The sequence below is a fragment of the Berghia stephanieae genome, chromosome 6 (genome assembly GCF_034508935.2).
Source record: "Berghia stephanieae isolate SIO BIC M18660-M18661 chromosome 6, UCSD_Bste_1.3, whole genome shotgun sequence".
Classification (NCBI taxonomy): Eukaryota; Metazoa; Mollusca; class Gastropoda; order Nudibranchia; family Aeolidiidae; genus Berghia; species Berghia stephanieae.
In genome coordinates this window covers 46667078-46685106 of record NC_088365.1, presented here as the reverse complement: position 1 = coordinate 46685106, position 18029 = coordinate 46667078, and positions in this window count along the sequence as shown.

Here is an 18029-nt window from a genome sequence, read left to right as displayed (position 1 = left end):
AAATCGCTCTCCCTGATCACACTGAATAGGATTAGAACGATTGTTGAAAATTATTTGTCACATAGTCAATCAAAGCGGATTCAGGACGTAGAGAAGTACTGCAGATGTAGTTTGGACCCACAAATGGCTTGCTGTCAAAACCCTGTCAGAAAAAGTAGAAATAGTTATAACTGGAATAGATATGTCTGCGGCCTTCGATACTATCAATCGCCAGTCCTTGTTAAATATTATGAAAGGAATAGTTATGGAAGATGAAGTTAGATTAATCAGATTCCCTATAAGTGAAACATGGATAGCGACCAAGGTAATAGGTGCCTCAGAGAATAAATCATTCTTTGGCAACATCAGTACACCACAAGGAGACAGCCAAGCCCAGTTTTATTTATCATATACCTAGAAAATGCTTTAAAAGATGTGCGTAAATCTGTTCCTTCGACCCAATTGCGTTTTGAAAACGAACTCCCCGTGGAAATTGCATGTGCAGACGATATTGACTTTATTGGCCTCAAACAAGTCAGTGTAAATGACATCCAAAGAGCCATAAAAAATCGCCAACTGTACGTTAATACTGACAAAACAGATGTAACATTACTGTCAAGGAAGAAATATGAATAGAGAGCCACGAAAAAAGTAGATCATTAATAGAAGACAAGGAAGATGTAGAAAGAAGAAAAAGATTATCGACGGCTGCACTAAATAAATTATTACATATATGGATTAGAAAAGATAAAATAAAAATAAAAACCAAAATCAAATGATACACAACCCTTGTAAAATCCGTGCTTATATACAACTTCGGAACATGGGCACTGACTGGAACCGAAGAGCAAAGATTAGACAGATTCCATAGAAAACAACTGAAAAGAGTCCTGAATATACGATACCCCACAAAAATAAGCAATAAAACACTTGCAATGAAAGACCCTTATCCATTCAAATCCTGGAGGCGAGATGGCGGCTTTTTTTGGGCATATACTCAGAAGAGATGAAAATATACCAGCTTAAAAAATTCAAACCACGGCAGGAGAGTGGGTTTCGTTTTTTAAACTTATAAAAATATCATATATGAACGCTTTGAGTATTATAAATGAAAATGCGCTATACAAATGTCATTTATTATTGATATTATTATTATTTTATTATTATTATTATTATTATTATTATCATCATCATCATCATCATCATCATCATCATCATCATCATCATCATCATCATCATCATCTTTAGTATATTATTATTATTATATTATTATTATTATTATTATTATTATTTTTTTTATTTTTTATTATTATCATCATCATCATCATTATTATATTATGTCCTATTTAATATCCTTGAAGGACTAGACATAGATGGAAAAGATCTTAGAATTATTAGAAACTTGTATTGGAATCAAAATGCAGCCGTCAGGATCGAAGGAGAATTCAGTAAATATATACAAATTAAACGAGGTGTTAGACAAGGATGTGTTTTGTCACCGGACCTTTTTAATATCTACATCGAAACAAGTATTAGAACTTTAGGAGATAGTCCAGGCATTAAGAACAATGGTGAGAATATAAGATATGCAGATGACACAGAACTAATTTCAGACTCAAAAGGAAATTTACAATTACTCCTTAATAAAGTAGTTACATAGAATGAACTTAAATGTAAAAAAAACAAACAGAATGCATGGTTGTATCAAGGAGAGAAAGAAATCCAACATGTAACTTAATAAGCAATGGAGAAACTGTAAAACAAGTTCAGACATTTAAATATCTTGGATACATAATAACTTCAGATGAAAGATGTAGCACAGAAATAAAACGAAGAATTGCAATAGCTAAAGATAGTTTTAATAAAATGAGTCTAATTTTTTTTAAAAACCACAATGTCTCAATGGCAACAAAACATAGGGTTTTGAAGGCCTAAGTATGGTCAGTATCATTATATGGCTGTGAAAGATGGACAATAACAGAAGACATTGGAAAGAAACCGGAGACAGCAGGAATGACGTTTCTTCGAAGGATGTTAAAAATCTCATGGACAGAGAAGAAAACTAATGAAGAAGTATTAGAGCAAGCTGAAACTAAAAGGTTACTAATTCGTACAATAAGAAAAAGACAAATGCAATTTTTAGGGCACCTAAATCGACATAAATGTATTGAACATCTTGCTCTCACAGGAAAGATAGAAGGTAAAAAGAGTAAAGGTAGACCAAGAAAAACATATTTGAATAGTTTGAACAGTTGGGTGACAAAAAAAGAGAAGAGTAATATTAGTTTTCTGATCAGAGAGATGAATGGCGTACCATGATCACCGATGTCTGGCACAGACTTGATACTTGAAGAAGAAGAAGAATATGTCCTAAATCCTACTCTTTCGACTTTCAGCCCAATTTTAATCATCTTGTTCTGGGCGGCGCATAGTTGAGTCCTTGGAAAAAGCTCTTTACTCACATTGTCTCATTGCACCTAGGTATTAATCAAATGCGAGTTTTTAGATAGTGCAATATCCACTCGAAGTTTCAAAGCACTTTACGATGGGTCTCAGACCAACAGCAACACTTAACATGTAGGACGAGACATGACGCCTTTTATGCGATATTACATTTTTTTTCGGGCAGAACAACACTGTTAACGGACTGGTATATATTTTAAATCTGAGAATGGTGAGAGAATGTGAGTGAAGAGCCTTTTCTAAGGACTCAAGGGGACTATACGCCAAGCGAGGCTCGAACCCAGGACCTTCCGATCCGAAAGGGATTGTCTTACCACTTGACCACATAGCCTCACAACAGAGTTTGTGCCTGGTCGTGAACAGATTTATCTCTGTCTCAAAATAGAAAATAATTAATATCGGCTTACAGGGGTCATGTCACTTCCTACATAGTGTTGCTGCTAGCTAGGGACCCCTAGTAAATCGCTTTGAGCACATTTAGTGGATAATACACTACATAATTGATCTAGTTTGTTTTATTTTTTGTAATTTTTTTCTTTGTTCATTTCCACATGATGCCAGATTGACACGGTGAGTAAAAATGTCTAATCTTTCAATGGCCAGTAAAAAAAAAAACCAAAAAAAAAACTTTGAGCATTTATAGTGTGAGTTTGGCTAAGCAACTCACAACACTGCCAGTCGGAATTATAACGGACCAGCACACAAAATAACTATATGTCACCTTCAACGTTTATAGATAGTATGCAGATGACGTCACTCAGACCTTTGTTATTGTTTTTGCCATCCGCGTTTGTGAGTTGTTCTCACTAAACTGTATTAACCAGACTATAAAAGTTCATGGTTACACAGAGTTTGTTTGTTGGTCCGTTATACTTCCGGATGGCAATGTTGTGAACTCCTTGGCCAAGCGCATTCTATCTATAGTCTGGCTGCTGCAGTTTAGTGAGAATTACTCATAAACATGGATGGCAAAAAGCAATAACAGAGACATGAGTGACGTTAACTATTAGAATTTTTCTTCCGACAGAGGCAGCGACCAGGTGCTCATTGTAGACCTGTGTACGGTTAGATAGATAATTTGAGCAAAGAGCCTTTTCCAACGCTCAACTAGGAGCTGCTAAGAGCGGAGCATGTTAGGTTGCCTCTGTCCCCAAAATGTATTGTAATATCGCCTAACAGGCGTCATGTAACGTCCGACATCTTAAGTGTTGCTGTTGAACAGTGACCCTTTGTAAAGCGCGTTTAGTGGATAATGAGTAATATAAAAGCTCACGTTTTTGTTTATATGATAAACGTGAACAAAATGGAAGACGCAATGCGCCATCACCCACCTTGATAAAGCCCAGCTTATTAATGCCCTCTCAACCAGCTTATTAATGCCCTTTCAACGGCAAAATAATGGCCTATCAACTAGCTTATTAATGCCCTCTCAACCAGCTTATTAATGCCCTCTCAACCAGCTTATTAATGCCCTCTCAACCAGCTTATTAATGCCCTCTCAACCAGCTTATTAATGCCCTCTCAACCAGCTTATTAATGCCCTCTCAACCAGCTTATTAATGCCCTCTCAACCAGCTTATTAATGCCCTCTCAACCAGCTTATTAATGCCCTCTCAACCAGCTTATTAATGCCCTCTCAACCAGCTTATTAATGCCCTCTCAACCAGCTTATTAATGCCCTCTCAACCAGCTTATTAATGCCCTCTCAACCAGCTTATTAATGCCCTCTCAACCAGCTTATTAATGCCCTCTCAACCAGCTTATTAATGCCCTCTCAACCAGCTTATTAATGCCCTCTCAACCAGCTTATTAATGCCCTCTCAACCGACAAAATAATGGCCTATCAACCAGCTTATTAATGCCCTCTCAACCAGCTTATTAATGCCCTTTCAACGGCAAAATAATGGCCTATCAACTAGCTTATTAACGCCCTCTCAGACAGAGCTTATCAATGCCCTCTCAACCAGCAAAATAATGCACTATCAATCAGCTTATTAACTCTCTCCTAACCGATCCTTTTCAGTATTTTCCCAAAATGGCAGGCTTTCCCAGAAGAAATATTGATTTTTTAAATTCAAACAAGACACTCTACTAAACAACTTTATGTTCTTATTAATTAAACAAAGATCATTCTTCATAGTTTGTGATGTACAAGGGAAATCTGTGTAGGAAAACTACATATTATTGCGTCGTGACAAATGTGACGATTTTTCTGTATGTGGTAAGGAGAGGTTAATGACCTATCAACCAGTTTACCAATGTCCTTTCTACCAGCGTATTATCAAATCGTCTAGACAACAAAATACTTTTTTTTCCTTCTTCTGGGATCACACGCAAATGCGAAACAAAACGTAAGAATATATAGAGACTACAGCAAGTACACAAAGGGGAATAATCCACCCAGCTTTAACCAGAAAATTGGGTTCAATAGTCTGGTGTCACGTCAGCCCAGCAACCAGCAGCTTGGTTCTAAACAATATAATTATGTCATGTGATCAGAATGTATAAAGGTCAAAACATGATCATATTTATACTGCTTTTCTCCTCTGGATACAATTTTATGCTCGTCGGAGAAGGAGGCTAAGTTACAAGGTGTCAATACGAGGGAAGTGACGTCACGACTATTGAAGCCTTAAAGTTGCCCAGAAAACTCGTCATCCGAATCCTGTTCACTTTACATAAACTTCATATTGGTAAAAACACTCCAAACTGGGACTACGTGGTCTTCCTTAATTCCCAGGTTTGAGAGTTTTTACCAAGATGAGGGTTATGTAAATCTATTGATATTTGAAGGACGAGTTTTCAGGCCAATTTTTTTAATGCGTGTCTTTTCACTGTTTAGCTTATTACAAATGACCCTTGGTAAGCCTAGAACTCGCTAGGTTTTGAGAGTTTTTGCCAAGATGAGAGTCATGTAGCTTTCAATTGAACTTTTATATAGCGCAATATTCACAAAACGTGCTAAAAGCGCTTCACAAGGGGTCCCTGGCCAACAGTATCATTTAACATTTATTAGGACGGGACATGACACCTGTTAGACGATATTACAATTTTTTTTTCAAACGGCCAGGTAATCATTTTACACCTGAGTACGGTGAGAGAATGTGAGTAAAGAGCATTTTCCAAGGATTCAGCTATGCGACGAGCGAGGCTCAAACCCAGGACCTTCCGATCCGAAAGCGAGTGTCACACCACTAGATCACTTAGCCGCACATTTAAATGTCATTTAAATCGATCGAAATTTCAAGGATGAGTATTCTGACCAATTTTTTTAAATACGTCGGGTCTTTACCGAGTACGGAAGTTAATGGGTTAATACGGGAACAAGGAAGTACCCAAGATTTCAGACGATAGGGTCACAGCTTAAAAGTATACCGAGACAAACATAATAATATAAATAAACAAACAAAACTGTAACATGGCCCTACAGGCATCGTGATCGTGTGTCGTCGTACATCATGTCTCGTCCGACGTGTTGCGAGATGCTGTTGCTTTGGACTCCTTGTAAATAAAGCGCTTTGAGCATAGTGTGTGGATATGATGTAATCAAATATTTAAAACAACGACAGTAAAAAACAAAGAAGAAAAAAAAGAAGAGGGATAATGATAATAATAATAATAATAATAATATAATATAATAATATCACATCATATATATATCATCATCATCATCATCATCATAATATAAAATCATCATCATCATCATCATCATATCATCATCATCATCATAATCATCATCATCATATCCATAATAATATCATAATATACATAAATAATAATAATAATAATAATAATAAATAATAAATAATAATAATAATAATAATAATATAAAAATAATAGTAATAATAAATAGTAATAATAATAATAATAATAAGAAGAAGAAGAAGAAAAGAAGAAGAAGAAGAAGAAGAAGAAGAAGAAGAAGAAGAAGAAGAAGAAGAAGAAGAAGTTTATGTATAATGTATATTAGAAAAAATTATATATTCTACATAGGCTCATGAATTGAAAAGCCCAAAATTCATATTTCTACATAGTTTAACGTTCAATTCCCAATTTGACAACCGCTTCATTCCAACATAATGTAATACCAGTTCGTCGCAGTGTGTCACAAATTCATTCAGTCAATCTAAAAATAAACCAAATAGAACGAAGACAACGTCACTCAGGTCTTTGTTATTGTTTTTGTCATCCATGTTTATGAGTAATTCTCACTAAACTGTATGAACCAGACTATCAACGTTTAAGGTTACACATAGTTTTGTGTGTTGGTCCGTTATATTTCCGGATGGCAATGTTGTGAGCATGTTAGCCAAATGCATACTATCTGTAGGATGCAGTAAAAAAAGCCCACTATCATTGCTCAATAATATTTTTTTTAATCAGGACATAACAATGATGAGGCAACACTGGAATCTTATTAATCTGAACAAGTGCATATGAAAGGTGCCAGACAAAGCAAGAAAGAAAAATAGGTACTAGAAAAAAAAACATCCCAAAAATTCAGTCTACCTCGACTGGTTCGATTCCGTGTACGGTGAGAAAAAATGAGTAAAGAGCCTTTTCCAAGGACTCAACTATGCGCCGAGCGAGGCTCGAACCATGACCTTCCGATCTGAAAGCGAGTGTCATACCACTAGACCACATAGCCGTATCAGTTACTTTAAGATATTCGCCACAGCTCATTAAAAACATTTTAAAAACCTGGAACAGCCCAAAATAAAAGCCTGGAGTAAGTTAAGAACATATTTTAAAACGTTGAAGATCATAATCATAATATTAGTTAAATAAATAAATAAAAATAAAATTCCTTTTATTCATCCCATAGGTGAAATTTGTCTCAAGGGTCTATTTTAAGGAAAGACTGGAATAACCCAATAACCCAAGCCTCAGCCACATTGCAAGGCCGCAAATTGAGCTAGGGCGAGGTGACTTGCTGAAGGCCACACAGCGCAGCAGCAACAGGTGATCGAACTCATTACCTTTCGGGTACGAACCAAAGACCGTATCGCTGAGCCACGCTGTCCCCACGAGAGTGTTACTCTACGATTGAAATAAAATTATTAAGCCAAATTTCTTTTTATTTTCTTTTTTGTTTAATGCTTTTTGGCAATGTCAAACTGATTTTCACCCGGGAAATCCCAAGATTTATGGACTATTATTATTGTGTTTCTCAAGAGACAAAGAAAAGCAAAACAGAAGATTGGAGTAATGGCGTTGTAATTTAAAGCAGGCTGGATCTAGTCTTGGATACAAGGAAGTTCCCTAGTTTTAGGTCTGGGGTTACAGAACAGGAAGAATGTGTCTGTTTGGCATGACGCGTTCTGTCGATCTGCGCGATTGAATTCGATTACGAGGCGCTTTTCGTCGATCCACAGAATGCGCAGGAATCCAGAAATGTAGTCGTAGAATTGGTGGTGGTAGTGGAAGTAGTAGTAGTGGTGGTGGTGGTGGTGGTGGTGTTGATGGTAGTGGTAGTGATGGTAGTAGTACGGCTATGTGGTCTGGTGATATGACTCTCGCTTTCGGATCGGAAGTTGAGTCTTTGGAAAGGCTTTTCACTGATATTCTCTCACCATACTCAGGTGTAAAATGAGTACCCGGCCGTCTCGAACAACAATTGTAATATCACCTAACAGGTGTCATGTCTCGTTCTACATGTTACGGATTGCTATTGGTCAGGGACCATTTGTAAAGTACTTTGAGTACGATTAGTGTATATTGCTCAATATGAAAGCTCAAGGTTTTTTTTGGTTAAAATATATATATATATATATATATATATATATATATATATATATATATATATATATATATATATATAACTAGCCAAAAAAATAGGAAAGGGGAGTGAATACATTCATAAACGGTTTAATAACAAATTAAGGCAGTTGATTATTAATTTCTCGGGGGGGGGGGGACTTTGGGAACCTTTAATGGTTATTACGCTATATAAAAGGCCCAATACGCTCCTTATTCAATAATGAGTTTTCAGTTATCATCGGGAAATCTATCTGGTGTAGCATGACCTTTAGTTAAAGGCGACGAATGATTTGACCATACGATTATGACAACCTTCCTCTACCAAAACATCATATGATAAATCATGTAAAACAAATCTGGAACAAATTGTTATAGGCTCATTGTTGTGATGGATATACTTTGATTCCAACGCAAAATATTGTTCTTCATCATGATCCATAGTGTCTTGTACTCTTGAGCACGTTACCGGTCAGCTGTCTCCACGTATCACGATCCTCTTCTGTGCGCATGAAGTCTGCGTTGCTTTTTAAATCACTTTTGGCCATTCTTAGGTTATTCATGTATGTATGAGTTGCATTGTACATTATTACGGCACCTATAAGGTGCTATGCTACATCAGCATAAAAGTGTCACGGTCACAGGGAATTCACATATTGGGACCGACCAAGCACGTCTGTTCCTGGCTAGAGTCACAATTTCGTCAATCGTCAATCGGTATAGAATCCACCCCATGTAGTAGAGTGCCTGCTGGTCTAGTTGTCGAGCTCTTCGGGTAGGCAAAAAGGTTATTTATAAATTATAATATTATGTCATTCTCTGTCTTCCTCCAGCTCTCTTTCCTTCGATCATCCCAGATGTTATCAACTTTTTCCATTCCGTCTCTTCTCCACACATGTTCCAGAATCAGTAATAATAGCCTCTTTCTGATGGTATCTATCAATATTCGGCAATATTCGGTCCTGTGGTATGACACTCGCTTTCGGATCGGAAAGTCCTGGGTTCGAGCCTCGCTAGGCGGATATCTCAGTCCATGAAAAAGGCTCCATACTCGCATTCTCTCACCGTACTCAGGTGTAAAATGGGTGATTGGTCGTTAAGAGCTTTGTCAATGTCGGATAAAATTGTAATATCACCAAACAGTCGTCAAGTCCCGTCCTAAATTTTAAAGGTTGCTTTTGGCCAGGGACCCCTGTATAGCGCTTTGAGAACCTTAAGTGATTATTGCTCTATATATCAAGCTCAATAAGCTCCTTATTCTATAATGAGTTTTCAGTTATCATCGGGAAATCGCTCCGGTGTAGCGTGACATTTAGTTAAAGGCGACGAATGATTTGACCATACGATTATGACAACCTTCCTCTACCTAATCGTAAGTCGCTTATAGCTGTACGTTACTTTAAGGTCATGCAGAAGGCCCGGAAATTAGGCTCCCCATATCGTTAATTAAGGAATTTCGTGGGGAAATCGCTCTGGTGTAGCGTAACTATTAGTTAAAGGTGACGAAATTCTTTGACCGTAATATAATTAAGACACCCCCCCCCCCCGATCTACCTGACTTAATCGTAAGTCGCTTATAGCTGTACGTTACTTTAAGGTCACACATCTAGGCCTGGAAATAACCCTCCCCCCCCCCTCTCCTCCCCATATCGTACACTTTTACAAGTTATGGAAGTTTCGGGTATTCCCCTTATCTACGACGATAAAAATGCCCTTCATCACTTTTTATCACTTTTCAGAGCTACCAAGACCTCATACATTATATTAAGCAATAAAATGATTGATGTAATGCTAGGTACAACTTTTTACGTTATGAACGTTTCGGGTTCTCCCTTCATCTGAATCTATCCTTTATCGTCGTCTTTTCTTTCTTCATTATTCTTAGCTGTTAAGATATTTTGAATTGAGCAATACAGTGATTGAGAGGTTGGAGAAGAAAGGAAAAGGATAAATGATTACGTAAAAATATTGATAAGACAATCTCAAGAATCCATGACGTAATTGCAAAGAGTTTTTTTTTTTTTGTGTGTGTCAAAGTGTACGATATTATGGGGTGCTGAACGACGAGATAGAAAGGATTATCTAATCTTTACTCCAATGCAACGAATTCTCACCTTCTGACAAAAGGTAATTCACACTGAGAATTGAATAACAATGTGAAATGGAATGCAAGCTTCAATTTAATATACGAAAACAGATCATATCGTCGTTCCGGGTTTCCCTTTTATCAACAAAACAGGATGAATTAAACACAACAGGTGAATGAGATACTGTGGCAGTGGCGTTGTTAAGATGAATAAACAAAAACATTGATCAAACATCTATGGTTTATTCATGCAAATGTTGCTGCTCGAAGCTCGAAGAAATAAATAATAAAAGTGAAATGGAATATAAGCTTCAATTTAATTACAAAAGCAGATCAGATCAACGTTTCGGGTTTCCCCTTTATCAACAAAACAGGATGAATGAAACACTGAGCCCTTAATCCCTACACTGTAGTGTTTCATTCATCCTGTTTTGTTGATAAAGGGGAAACCCGAAACGTTTATTTGACCTGTTTTTGTAATTAAATTGAAGCTTTCATTCAATTTCACTTTATTATTGGTTTATTCATGTAAAAGGGGAAAGCCGAAATGTCCATATTATCTGTTTTCGTATATTGAATTGACCTCTAGATCTAGGTTCAATTTCACATTGTTATTTATTTCTTCGAGCTTCGAGCAGCAACATTTAGACGTCTACATTACTGAGAAATAAGTTTACTAGCGTCCAACCCTAACAAGCACTGAAACTGAACGGATGTCTTGATTTCATAATAATACTACTATGCTCATATTTCAACAAGTACATAAAATAGACACACAATATGTTACCCTATATTTTCATATCGTTAGTTTGCTTTGCTGCAACTATTGAAAAATCAGTTGGTCTCCTTTATACAAGCACACATTTTGTAGCTGCGTGTCCCTGGGCAGCAACGGAGGATGAAACGTTTTGTGACGCTTATATCACCACGTCAGAAAAGTTTGTTGAAGTGAGTATACACCAAAATCCTAACATCTATTCACAACTCACTCCTGTACACGATTTTCGTCGGGTCGAACCCGACAGACCTCACCACTTCCGGATTTCAACAGATTATGGGTATGACCAGACGTCTCCTATTTGGGCGTATCCTGTGTGGATTATCAGTTCGAATGGACCGGTTAAAGTAATCGTTAAAACTTATAGCATCGATTACGCGTCAGCTGATTTGCTAAATTTAGCACCAAAAGGCAATTGCTACTCGTCTTATTACACTGTCACAGGAAATGGATACCCATTTTTCACCATTATAACTTTCGAATACGAATCAACGAATATTGACATCAAATTTCCAAAATTTTCAGGAAATCAAAAAGATTTTAATTTGCACTGTTTTGGCACTGTTAACTGCGCACCGAATACTGTTGTAAAACTGCACCTTAGGGCACACCAAGCCTGGTATTTTACCCTCAATGACGATTCAAGCAGTCTTCATAACGTTTTGATCACGGCCGATCTTCCAGTGAATGTGATCTCAGGAAACTCATATCCGTCCAATGTCAAAGGTCATAGTTCTACCACAGACTTGTGTACAACTTCTCTGAAGCCATCATTGACTTGGGGCAAAACGTACATCATACCAAACAACATCCCAAAAGTAAAAGGATTTAGGGTCAGTTCGATGAACTATCCCTTGACAATCAAAGTACACGAAACGGTCAAGTCCAAAGTAATCGTCAAAGAATATAAGATCAAATCTCCCGAGAATGGAATGTTTCAATACGAAACTCTACAGACTTTTGCTATCACAGCGAATGTTCCTTTTGGACTGTACCAAACATTTCTAAGAAAATCGCTTGAAGTAAAAGACTACTTAAATTCTGGCAGTATTTTGAATCTTATTCCCGTAGAACAATGGAAACACGGCGTTAATTATATTGACCCACCTATCAACTACGATCAAAATTCATTTAATATCAAATACTACCTGATAACTCATGCAAGACCGAAGGATATTTTATTTGCAAACATTATTGAAGAGGAGGTCAATTTGAAATGGCATCAGTCTACAATAGTCATCGAAGGGAAGACATATTCAGTAGCTGAAATGAATCTGACCAAGAGAAAGACTAGAATTTATGTGAGACATAGCATACAAAAAATGATACTCTATGTCGTCCTTTCTCCAAAAAATGATAAAATGGGATCGTTGTCCTCATATCCATACGACTTCTACCAGGGAGAGATTTACCAGGAAAACTGCTCTATATCGGACAAGTTCCGTTACCATGACGGAAAAGATAACGATTGCGATAATTTGATCGACGAAGAATTAATGAATAGTTTTGATGACGACGGGGATGGTAAAATTGATGAGGATTCTGTGGCGATTCACAGCGATGGTGAATGGACACGATGGATTCACGTGTGTCGCCAGACGTGTAAAAATCGCTCATTGGAAGTCAGGGTCAGAGATTGTATGGAAAAATCTACATACGGCCAGCCTTGCGGAGGACCGAGTGTCCAGTGTGACGGAAAGGAATGTCCTCTGGGTTGTAGACACCCCACTCAATTCGAATCGGATTGCGCCTGTAATTTTAACTGCCAGACTTGTGAGAAAAATATGTTTGAATGCGATAGCTGCAAGCCGGGGAACGTGTTATCGGAGCATTGCTTGATGTCCTGTCCAAAAGGTTGGACTGGAGTCGGGTGTTCGGAGCCGGAAGAATTGGAAACTTTGATAGATTTTATAGAAGGTGGTTCTCCAATTCACAACGGTGATCTCCTTGTTGTCGGACTTTTCATTCTTGTAACGTTTGATAATCTTTATCATTGTTAGATTGTCCTACAGTTTGTAATATGCGGCTATATGGTATTGTGGTATGGCACTCGCTTTCGGATCGGAAGGTCCTGGGTTCGAGCCTTGCTCGGCGCATAGTTGAGTCCTTGGAAAAGGCTCTTTACTCACATTCTCTTACCGTACTCAGGTTTAAAATGAGTACCTGGCCGTTAACAGCTATGTCCGAAAAAAATGTAATATCGCCCTAACAAGCGTAATGTTTCGTCCTACACGTTAAGTGTTGCTGTTGGCCAGGCACCCATTGTAAAGTGCTTTGAGCACGTTTAATGAATATTGCGCTATATAAAACCTCAATTTTTTATATGTTACCAACCCGCCAACATGGCGTTATGTGCCGGAGAAGTAAATTCTGAATATCCAAATCCCATGTTGTTGGCAGTCAGGGTCTGAGGTTCTAGGGAACAATCTACACACGGCCAACCTTGATACACGATGACTCTCCAATTTACAATGGTGATCTCTTTGTTGTCCTGGGGTTTCATTTTTGCAATGATTGATGATCTTTATCGTTTTTAGATATGTCTGCAGCTTCTAATAGGTGGCCCACCGTTTAAAAAGGGTTTTATGTCCAGGCGAAATACCAATTGTCAAAGATACAAAACTTTGAATAATAAAATCACGTGATTTATTAGGAAGAGTGTTCACATGTGACACCCATCCTCTCAAAACAGTCTTATGTCGGGATGAATAATAGGACCCTTGAAATAGAATGAGAGTAAAAAATTGCAAGAAATATGAACTTTGAAGGTTTTCACTTTAAATGTAAGACATTGTCCAATTTCACCATCATAACGAGTATAATTTATCCCCCCCCCCCACCCCCTTACCAACTACAGGGTAAATCGCCACATTTGTTACGATACAATGTACATTTATCTTTATCAAATTTGTTTTGTACATCACAGATTTTAATGAAAAGTCTTCGTTTTGGGGGCACTTTGCCGTAAGGAGTTGAGTTTGCCTCAATAGACTTAGTTAAATTAGATTCTAATATTTAGATTTGTGACGGCGATTTCTTTTGATGAAAGAATCGGGTCCTCTTTTATGGGAAATAACTACAACAAGCTTGAGAAGCTTTTTTTGGCTGAAGAAGGGTATTGAGCCCGAAACTTCCGTCTTTGGTGTTTTGTTCTTTTTTTGAAGCTGTTATATTCATTTTTGTTTATTATTATTTATAGTCCAAAGCTTCTAGCAGCCCAGTATCACTTTGACTTTTGTACTGTATGTATTCTTCGTGAATTTGTGTGTAAACAGTAGGGTAGGTGTAGCATTTCTGGAAAGATCATGAATATGTGTCAGTGCATAAACAATCAGTCGGAAGGTGAACATTTCTTTTGCATTTTCTGAAAGAATGTGCTCCCCAGAGCATTTTAATCTTTATTCGAAGTAAATCGTGAGGTTATGGTCAGATGTATGGGAAAGATATCCAGCAACTTTATTCAAATTTCATACCTTTTCAACTTGGCTAGCTGTAAAAAAATATTTAGAAATAAAATTAAGCTTTGATATTTCCAGAAGATGTACAAATAGGGTTGATTTAATCATTTATGACAAGAACTCATTTTGGATTAAAAATAAACCTTCTAACTAAACTTGGCAATATCTCAGTTCAAACCTTTTCACCATTGGACTGATTTTGTCATTGACTGTAACATATGATCGGCAAGGAGAGAGAGCTAACCCCTGCAATCTTCTTTGTGGCTATAATTTCTATTTTCACTACCTGGTTCATCCCAATATAATACCGACTTGAGAATTTGGGTATCATATTACTGATCTCTATGAAAGAATCAGTAAAGGAACAGCGATGGAGGCTATTTGGTCATATCTTAAGCGAGAAGATAACGTCCCAGCCCAAACAGCAATGACAGAATAGTTCCTTCATGGCAACAAATATGTAAGGAGACCACCAACATTAATATTAGCTACCCTGAACCAGGCTCTCTCCATATATCAGAAATGTATAGATTCAGATGAGGCCGAATTAATCCCTGAAGAAATAAGAAATACTGCAGTGCCCTCCTTACTAAAGTCACAAAAAGATCTTGACAGCCTCAAAACTGTGGCCCAGGACCGTGACCAATGGAAACTTTTAACAACTTGGAAGGAGATAGCAGCTATTCTCATCGAGGTTTTTTAAAAATTTGTGACTGAATCACACAATTCTCCAAGCGCCATTCAGACTGCGAGGCATACTACGAATTATGGGAAGCAACCCGCCAATATGGTATTTATGGTCTCCGGAGGAAGTCAGTTCTAAAAGTTGAATCAGTAGTCAAAAAATTCAAAACTTCGAATAATAAGACATGAAATTTTATATATAGCGGAATATCCACTCAATGTGCTCAAAGCGCTTTACAAGGGGTCCCTGACCAACAGCAACACGTAAAATTGATGTACAACGAGACATGGCGCCTGTTAGTCGATGTTACAATTTTCGGACAAAGATAACGGCCAGGTACTCATTCTACATCTGCATGCTGTGATAGAATGTGAGTAAAGAGCCTTTTCCAAGGACTCAACTATGCGCCAAGCGAGGCTTGAACTCAGGATCTTCCGATCCAAAAGCGAGTGTGATATGACAAGTGCACTATGCCGGCGTTATAATCGCTTCTTAGGAATTTGAAAATGAGAAATTGACTCCTTTTAAATTAGGGTGGTACGGGAGAAGTATAGTTAAGTTGTCCATCAGAACCATAAGGCTCGTGGAGCAGGAGTTTATCCCGGTTTCTATAGCGTGAAATGGATTATAGCCAATGCTTGCCACCTTTTGGATAGGACGCTAGTCTACCGCATAGCATCTTCCGCCATATCTTACAGACCCAGCTACCCAATCTCTGCTGGATGGACAGGGTGGGGGGGGGGTCAAAAAATAAATATTGACTACACCCGGTTTGATCTCGGTTTCTTTGCGTGTAAAGGGGGTGCTCTACTAACTGAGCTATCGAGACTCTCCACTATAACGAAGAGAATTTAACCCATTTTTTAAATATTCGAGGCTAGAAAATTAAATTTTCCGCACCCGGTTCATCCGCCCTACATAATACAGTTTTTACATAGTTGATCACGTGTAGCGCTGGCTTGTAAACAAACTTCGCGGAGCTTGTGTGTCTTGAACCCATGACCTCAAGAAGTCGAGAGAAGGACTCAGGATAGACACTACAGTTTGAAACCACTTTTTTTTTGGAGTTGTGGATGCTGTCGACTGTATAGCGTCCCTCTAACGGCCAGGCGGAGTTGCCGTATCAGTAAAGTCGTGGGTTCGAGCCTCCATCGCCGCGAACGTTTTATTCTCTTTTGACTTCTGGCACTTTTCTACTCTCTTCATTTTCTGTTATCATTAACTAATACATAATAATTGAGCTTAATTATATAGCGAAATATCCACTAAACGTGATCAAAGCGCTTTACAAAGGGTCCCTGATCAACAGCAACACGTAACATATAGAGCGGGACATGGAGTCTGTTGGGTGATCTTATACTTTTTTCCCGACAAAGACAACGCGCCAGGTACTCATTTTACACCTGAGTCGGTTAGAGAATTTGAGGACAGAGACATTTTCTACGAACTCAAATATGCACCAAGCAAGGCTTGAACCCAGGACCTTTCGATCCGAAAGCGAGTGTCATACCACAAGACCACATAGTTGCACGTTTTCTGTATATATTCTTATCTATGATTTTCCTTTTGAAGTTTGTTTTCAATACTCATAGTATGCTCTATTTCAATTGTGTCTATCACTGTCAATACAGACAAGGAAGGAGAAAGCATTGATTTGCTTTATAATTCGTTGATTTTCTTCAAACAAACCTTAAAATAAACAAAAATAAAATTGAGCTTTTACATAGGGCAATATCCACTAAACGTGCTCAAGGAGCTTTTCTTTTAAACAAATGAATAATAAATGTATATATATATATATATATATATATATATATATATATATATATATATATATATATATATAATCGTGTTTGATACAAATATGGTACGAAAAGTGCTCGACATGCAGTAATGGAGCGAATTATTATTATTTAAAATAATTACCACAATGTTTGAGACAGTCTACATTAATGTTTCAGGCGTAATTTCCCATCGTCGAGTTGTTTTGTTGACTGTTGTTGTTTCTTGAAGTGGTTCCGGTTTAAAGTTGCTTAACAAGAATTTACGCCGATGGGGACACCTTCCGTATATCTCACTTTTCATGTTGAGTGTGGCTTCATGAGGTTGTTTGATTATAGTATATTTTTCTTCCAGGCATAAGTTACATTGTTTTGATGTTGGTGTGTATCCTGTTGCTTTAGCTAAAATTTTCCATGAAATGTTGTGGTCTATTTTGTTGTCTTTTAATTTCCAAATATGTTCGCTGAGTTTTGTGGATTTTTTTTTTGTTAGTGTTTCTAAATGTTGAGGTGTGGAGGTTGTATCTTGTATCAAGACGATGGCAAATTAAGCCTGAAACATTAATGTAGACTGTCTCAAACATTGTGGTAAATATTTTAAATAATAATAATAAAATAATAATATATATATAAAATATATATATATATATATATATATATATATATATATATATATATAATATTATTTACTTTTCTTTGTGTTTAATGATTGGAATCTTGATGAGGGAATGTTTTTAAGGGAAAATGTATTACTATGTATTTTTATTCACTATGTGTTAAAACCTATGTCGGTCAAAGGCTTCTATTAGCCTGACTACGTTATCTATGAACATTTTTTTAAATGCCGACAATAAATAAATATTTGAATTGAAATGAATTCAAAATAAAAATAAAATTTCCTTTGTTTATCCCATGCCGCAAAAAGAGATAGGGCGAGGTGACTTTCTAAAGGCCAGAGACCGTACCCGCCCTTAGCCACAAACGGTCCCCGACCAACAGCAACACAAACATGTAGAACGAGACATGACGCCTGTTGGGCGAT